The sequence below is a fragment of the Choloepus didactylus genome, chromosome 1 (assembly GCF_015220235.1).
Source record: "Choloepus didactylus isolate mChoDid1 chromosome 1, mChoDid1.pri, whole genome shotgun sequence".
In the NCBI taxonomy this organism is placed as follows: Eukaryota; Metazoa; Chordata; class Mammalia; order Pilosa; family Megalonychidae; genus Choloepus; species Choloepus didactylus.
In genome coordinates, this window is record NC_051307.1 from 51,964,491 (window position 1) to 51,972,256 (window position 7,766).

The 7,766-nt window shown below is 35.1% G+C and overlaps 1 pseudogene; it reads left to right on the plus strand.

Annotated features, from left to right (window-relative positions):
- Window positions 1-7,396, plus strand: part of LOC119509265 — a 151,075-nt pseudogene extending 143,679 nt beyond the window's left edge.
- The last annotated feature ends 370 nt before the right edge of the window (window positions 7,397-7,766 follow it).

A 7,766-nucleotide genomic window follows, 5' to 3' on the forward strand; every position in this document is an offset into this window, starting at 1 on the left:
TTTTCTCTTTTTTTCCTACTCTCTCCTATTTCTAAATATTGGTGTGTGCCAAGATCTTTGACCTCAAACTTATTTGTTCATTGTTTCTCCACACTCTAGAATGTACTAACTCTGTGAATTCAGGTTCCTGCCCTTCTTGTTTATTTCTTTATCACCAGCTCCTAGAACAGTATCAGTCTGCCAAATCGTTGATGTTCAGCAGGAATTTATTGAATACATGAATGAATACTGAGGACATTTGATCTTAGTTACCTAAAATGCTTAATTTTAATCTTTAACTTTCTATAGATCATCACCTATTTTCTTCATCTTTCCTTACCTCTAAAATAAATAATTTCTCCTTCCCTCTCTAAGGGCTGAGCTCTCCTGGTTTTTCCTTGATCTTCTCCCATTTAACTAGCTTCAGAATCTAGCTCTGAATTATAGTCTATCTGTTTTAGTTTTCAGACACCCTTTATGTTCTCTGCTTCTTTCAGTCTACAAACATGTTCAAAGCAAAACAATAAAAAGCCATTTTCTCAATTTAATATACTTTCCCTCATTCTTTTTGAGGCTAAACTTATTAAAAGAGCCCCAACATTTGACTTTCAAGACAAGCTTGAGTAGTGGTTTCTGGCCTGTCCACTCTAAGCTTTTTATTCTAAGGTTACCAATAATTACTAGATACTAAACCCAGTCTCTCATTTCTCATCCTCTTTAACCACTCTGCACATTTAATACTTGTGATTTTTGTAACTCTTTTGTACTTTGGCTTCTAGGATATAGTGGTATCCTTCTGAGTTTTCATCCACACCTCTGAATTCTCTATTTCAATCTCAATAATTGGTTCAGTTTCCTTATTTTACCTACAAAAAGAAAGTATTCCTTAGGAATCATTTAATATCACTGCCTTAATGATTACTAATATGTTGATGATTTATAAACCTGCAATTTGACTTAAAACGTAGAGTTCCTTAACCTTATTTCCACTGGTTTTTGGATACCTCAACCTGAAGTTCTTGTCCTAGCCTCAAAGTCAACATTTCTGAATTGAAACCCAACATCATTCCTCCCAAATGTCTGTTTCTCACTATGTGTTGGAGTTTCTCACCTCAGACTTGGAAGTTCTGGTATTTCCATTGCTCTCTATCTCTCCTTCATCACCATATTAAATTTTTTGTTAAATCCTATTTTTCAGCTTTGTTATAATGCTTGTCTCCTTCTCTACATTCCTATTGCCATTTACCCTGTTCAAGCATAGTATTATCTTGGAATGATTTTTATTTACATTCCAGCTGTTGTTTTTTTTTTTTTGTTCTTAGATTGCAACTTTCCTTTATCCATGTTACATTCATTAATTGCTAGATCAATTTTCCTAAAGCACAGATCTGATAATGTCACATATTGCAAATATAATAGTAATAACAACAAAACCTTGTTAGATTGCTTTACTACATGGTAGGCACTCCTTTAAGCACTTTATAATAGTACTCACAAAAGTCCTGAAATGCAGGTACTCTTAATATCCCCATTTATAGACGAGGAAACTGAAGCACAGAAAAGATACATAATACGCCCAACGTCACACAGTCAGCAAGTGTTAAAACTGATATTTGATGATTTTAACCATCATGCTGTTCATGGACTTAGCCACAAAACCTGAAAAGATTCTTCATTGTCTACACAGTGACAATGTGTGAATCTGATTCAATTCACTCATTTTTAATTTAAAATAATTGTCCTAAGCAATAATATCACTTCTATAACAGATTTTATATGCTAGTCATATAATTTTTGAATACCCATAAAATACATATAAAGCTATTAAAATAAAACTGTTATCAGCACACCACAAAGTTGTTTTGCACACCACACTTCAGGACATACTTTCTACAGATTAATGTTAAAATCATTATGCTGTCATTCAAATTTTTTTGCCATTCAGATTCATTAATGATGCAATCCCAGCTTAAACATGTAACTTTATTTCCCACCTCTACACTTTATTCTTCTATCAGTAAAAGTAAATAAATGAATAAATGAAATCCCTCTCCTTACAAACCCCAACTTCTTGTGGATTCTTAATTTTTATTCATGCTATTTTATTCTCTTTAAAACCCATTCTTCTAGACATTTGAACATGTCAAAATTCTATCCATTCTCTCCATTAATAATGATTCAGTTCAACTTTTTAAATAAATTCCTGCAGCTTGATGTAGTCTTTTTATATTCTAAATGAAGGATGTCCAATAGAACTCCTCACAATGATGGAAATGCACTGTTCAGTAAACACTAGCCACATAAGACTACTGAGTATTTGAAATATGGCTAGTGAGACTGCAGAATTAAAGTTTTAGTTTATTTAATTTTAATTAATTTAAATTTTAATAGTAACATACAGTTAATGGCTGCTATACTGGACAGCACACCTCTAAACTGTCAATTCATTACATTGGTATCTCTTAATAACCATGATGTAATTTTAAAATTTATATTACAGTAACATGTCTATCATGATTTCCTTACTGCTGATAGGCTTCTGGAAGGAATGATCTGTGATTTATAATTTTTCTGTGCATCCTAATGCATATAGCACATTTCTAGAAAGGCACAATAAATATTTGTTATGTGATTGAATGAATGACTGACCATATGTTGACTTTGTTTAACTGTGTTAGTATTAATTGTACCAAAGTCTGCTCCATAATTTATTTTTGTCACGATAACAAAGGAAAACAAATGCTTAAAATAAATCACTTGGCTTCATCTTTGCAGCTGCCTACACTATATCTTAAAGTAAAGGGCATTCGTTTTATCAGTTCTTTCACATTTTGTCTGGCATTGCTAGAAATGAAAAACATCCTTTTTGTTGACAATCTCAACTCCAAAGTCAACCAGACCACAAAGCCCTAGTTTTACTATACCTCAGTCAACAAACCTTGAACACCTTAGCCTAGATATACTATGGTTCTAATCAGCATTTTGCACATGGAAAGCTCCCCATGTGGTTCAGACTCCTGTGACACCCATCTCTTTCTAATGCAACTGCTTTTTTCTCCCTCTGCTGGTTTTAGAATAAACGCCTTGTCGAAAAAGAATTAGATTTTGACAGCTTTTTCTCCTATGGTTAATTGAGGTGATAGATACACTTGACATTTATCTAAGTGCAGAATAGAAGATTAAGTCATATTTTCTGCATGCATTCTCTGTTTAGAGGAGGTCACTTTCTGGGGTCCTTTTAATATGCCTGTGCAATTAATAGTAGTGATAATTCTGCTTCATATCACAATGTCTTAAAAGTTTTTTTTTTTCTTTTCAAATTGACAGATAAACTTTTCTTTCTGTAGGGTTTGAATTATTTGAGTCTTCTTCAAGTTCACACTCCAGGCCTTCCCCCCTTAGTCCTGTAAATTAATACTGGTTGAAGAGTACAAAAGACATTGTGCAAACCCACTTAGTTCAAAGAAAATAGGGAAAAAAAGAAAAAAGGTTGTATTTGAGACTACTTTAATTATTGCCCCGAAACCTGTGACGGCATTTCCTGCCATTGTTAGGCTGATGGCAATGAGAGATTCTAACATTTTGTTGTGTAAATAAAAAGTTCCTAAGCATTCAGTTTTGTTGCTGTTGCTTTATAATACAGATTGTCACTTCTGATTTTCCGGAGAGTATTTTTTCTCTTTTAAGCATGCCAAGATCAAGTCATGCAGATATTTAGTAAGATCCTCAGTAGTGTTTTTCATCATTCAACTTAATGCTAGGTAGTCATATATTATAACTGGTATATTAAATATTAAATTGTGTTTTGTAGGATTTCATTTCAAACTGTAAAATATTTTATTGAAACTAAAATTCGTTAGTATATTTTTAGAATATTAATTTGTGAAAGGGATTATGAAAACATTCTTTCAAAATTGTTAATGATTCTTCATTGCTATAAATGAGATAGGTGGTAGTAATATTTATAAGGAAAAGAATATACAGATAAATTAGAAGATTAGAAAAATGTATTTTGAAAATAAAGTAAAATAATTTTCATTTTGGAAAATGTAAGCAATTCTATTTAGGCTAAATTGTTAATGCAGACAATTGGCTGGAACTGCGAAAGTAGTAGTACTGAAAGAAATCAAATATTTGCTATGTTAAGAGACAAAAGAATTAGCCAAAAGGAACTTTAGATTACGTCAATAAATGCTTGTAGCTCATCAAAAGGATCTGGTAGCTAGGGCTTTAAACTACATGCTAACCCCTTCTTTATATCATTTATTAGCATCATTAAGGACAACAACACAATTTAGAAAAGTTATGTTTGAGGCTATAGAGTTATTTTTTGTTAACTGGCAATGCTCTATACAAGAGGAAGCAAGGTAGATTAATACATCTAAAATATGACTCAGAGTTAAGGCACAAAGGGAACATAATGACATAATTAACAAATAGAAGAAAAATAAGTGAAGAGATTTGCATCAGGAAAAGAAAATGGTGTAGGTTTAGAACCTACTGTCTAATAATGTTCTTAAGAGGCAAAGGATCCACATAAATATTTTTATTCCTTTCACATGTTGAGCTATTAAGAATTAATGTCTCTTCCCACTTACATTTAATTCATTTCTGTCAAGGAGCTTAGATGATAGGAAGTTTTAGCTCATGAATATATTCTTTTAAAAAAATATGTATATGTATATATGGTGGTTTATTTAGATGGTTTTAAATGATTTCATTGTGGAATTCAGCATAACTAGAACAATCATCCAAGATCTTTTTGCTAGGCAATGGCTTGGTTTTTTTTTTTTTTTTTTGGCTTTTATATAGGGAGTTTATTTGGTTACAAATTTACAGCCTGAAGGCCATGAAAATGTCCAAATTAAGGCATCAACACAAGTATATCTTCACCAAAGGAAGGCCAGTGGCGTCTGGAAAATCTCTGTTAGCTGGGAAGGCACGTGGCTGGCCTCTGCTGTTCCAGCTCCTCTCTAAGCTCCTTGCATTCTTCAAAATGTTGCTCTTGGGGTGTTTTGTCCTCTCTTAGCTTCTCCAGAGCAAAGTGTCAGCAAAAGTCTGCTTTCAATGGCTGTCTCCAAAATGTCTCTCTTGTCTCTAGGTGCTCTTGAGTTTCTTCTATCTGTGAACTCTTTTATAGGACTCCAGTGATTTAATTAAGACCCACCCCAAATGGGTGGGGTAACACCTCCATGGAAATTATCCAGTCAAAGGTCTTGCCCACAGTTGATTGAGTCACATCTCCATGGAAACACTCAATCAATAGGTTCCAACCTAATGAACAAGCACAGGTCTTGCTGGTTGTTCAAAGCTTCTGTGGGTGGATGGAGCCCTGGAGATCTCACACTGTCATCTTGTTTGGGGTGGGATTTGTATAAGCCACTTTTTTGTTTGTTTGTTTTAATTCAGTTTTATTGAGATTTGTATAAGCCACTTTGTTTGTTTGTTTGTTTTAATTCAGTTTTATTGAGATTTATTCACATACCATACAGTCATCCATGGTGTACAATCAACTGTTCACAGTAACATCTTATAGTTGTGTATTTATCACCCCAATCTATTTTTGAACATTTTCCTTACACCAGAAAGAATCAGAATAAGAATAAAAAATAAAAATAAAAATAAAACACCCAAAGCACTCCCCATCCCACCATATTTTTCATTTGGGCTTTGTCCCCATTTTTCTACTCATCCATCCATACACTGGATAAAGGGAGTGTGATCCACAAGGTTTTCACAATCACACTGTCACCCCTTGTAAGCTACATTGTTATACAATTGTCTTCAAGAGTCAAGTCTACTGGGTTGAAGTTTGGTAGTTTCAGGTATTTGCTCCCAGCTATGTTACCTATATAGTGCATAAGAATGTCCACCAGAGTGACCTCTCAACTCCATTTGAAATCTGTCAGCCACTGAAGCTTTATTTCTTTTCATTTTGCATCCCCCTTTTGGTCAAAAAGATATTCTCAATCCTACAATGCCAGGTCCAGATTCATCCCGGGGAGTCATGTCCTGCATTGCCAGGGAGATTTACCCTCCTGGGAGTCAGGTCCCACATAGGGGAGAGAGGCAATGGCTTTTGCTTCAGGTGGAAATGCCTTCCAGTGCTTTATCAGCTGTTGTGTTGGTACTAATGATTCTAAGTACTTGATAATAACAGTTTTAAAATCCTTCACTCATTCTTTCTCAAATCTTCCCACTTCTTTTCAAATCATTTTAGAGATCTGTTCAAAATCTCTTTCTCCTTGTTGCACTTTGGCCTCATACTCTCTTATTTCATTTTAAGCCGCTGTATTTGCTCTCATTTCACTTGTAGCTTGCTGCAAAAGGAGATCTTTTTGCAGAAGCCACAGAAGTAGTTTCATTGGACAGTTCAGAAAGGGAACCTATCCTGTCTTCAGAGCTTTTCCCTGAAGTTACCACTGTCACCCCTTCTACACTCATTACTCCCATAATTGAATCAAGGAGTATATCTGCTCCAGAAATCTTTGATAGAGCTTTGAAGAAGCAGCAAATGAGATTTTTGATACAGACATTGGTGTGTCAGATCCAAAGAAAGTTGGTGATGGCATGAATGCTTACATGGCATTTAGGGTAACAAAAAGACTTCCTTTCCATGTTCTGTAAGAGTGAATTTTCTGTTAAAAGAAGATTCAGTGACTTTCTTGGCTTGCATAGCAACTTAGCAAGCAAGTATTTATGTGTCAGTTATATTGTGCCACCAGCTACGGAAAGAGTGTAGTAGGCATGACCAAGGTGAAAGTGGGTAAAGAAGATTCATCATCTACTGAATTTATAGAAAAACAGAGAGCAGCTCTTGAAAGATATCTTCAACCAACTGTAAAACATCCAACTTTACTACAGGATCCTGATTTAAGGCAATTCTTGGAAAGCTCTGAGCTGCCTAGAGCAGTTAATACACAGGCTCTAAGCGGAGCAGGAATATTGAGGATGGTGAACAAGGTTGCAACGCTGTCAACAAAATGATGATCAAGATGAATGAATCGGATGCACGGTTTGAGGAAAAGCAGCAGCAATTTGAGAACCTGGATCAGCAACTTAGGAAACGCCATGGCAGTGTTGAAGCCTTGGTCGGTCATAGAAAGGAACTTTCAGCCAACACAGCTGCCATCTTAGGTAATTCTGAGGATCACACTGCTTTATCTAGAGCTTTATCTCAGCTTGCTGAGTTGAGAAGATAGACCCATTACATCAAGAACTACTTTTTCTGATTTTTATATGTTTTCAAAACTACTTAGTGACTACATTCATCTTATTGCTGCAGTGAACATGTGTTTGACCATCAATGAAGTAATGGCAGAAATGGGAAGATGCTCAAATTACTTTACTCAGAAACTGTGAAACTGAGGCAAAAATGATGGTTGCTAACAGATATATTTTTTTATGTGTAAACTGAATATCAAAGTAGAGCTTAAATGGGGACTCCATGGAAGAGATTACTTAAGATGCCAGGCTTGTTTCAGGCGGAGATAACAAGTCCCTGAAACAGGGAAAAGACATCTCAGTGGCTCTGCATTTGTACTGAGGTAGGGCTAAGATCCAGCCATGGTCCGCAGATCAGGGGGTGACAGAAGCTTTGTTCATCAAGGCTACCACCCTCAGATGTCCCTGGTCAGGAAATCTGTTGAGAAAAAGGTGTATCCATTTGTACATGAAGATCAGGGGTTTTCTCAAAGAGAAGTGGACAATAAATATCTTATATATTCCTCCTTGAAATTCTTAGTTTCAAATAGACCAAGTAGAATGATTCTGAATGGGCCTTCCCA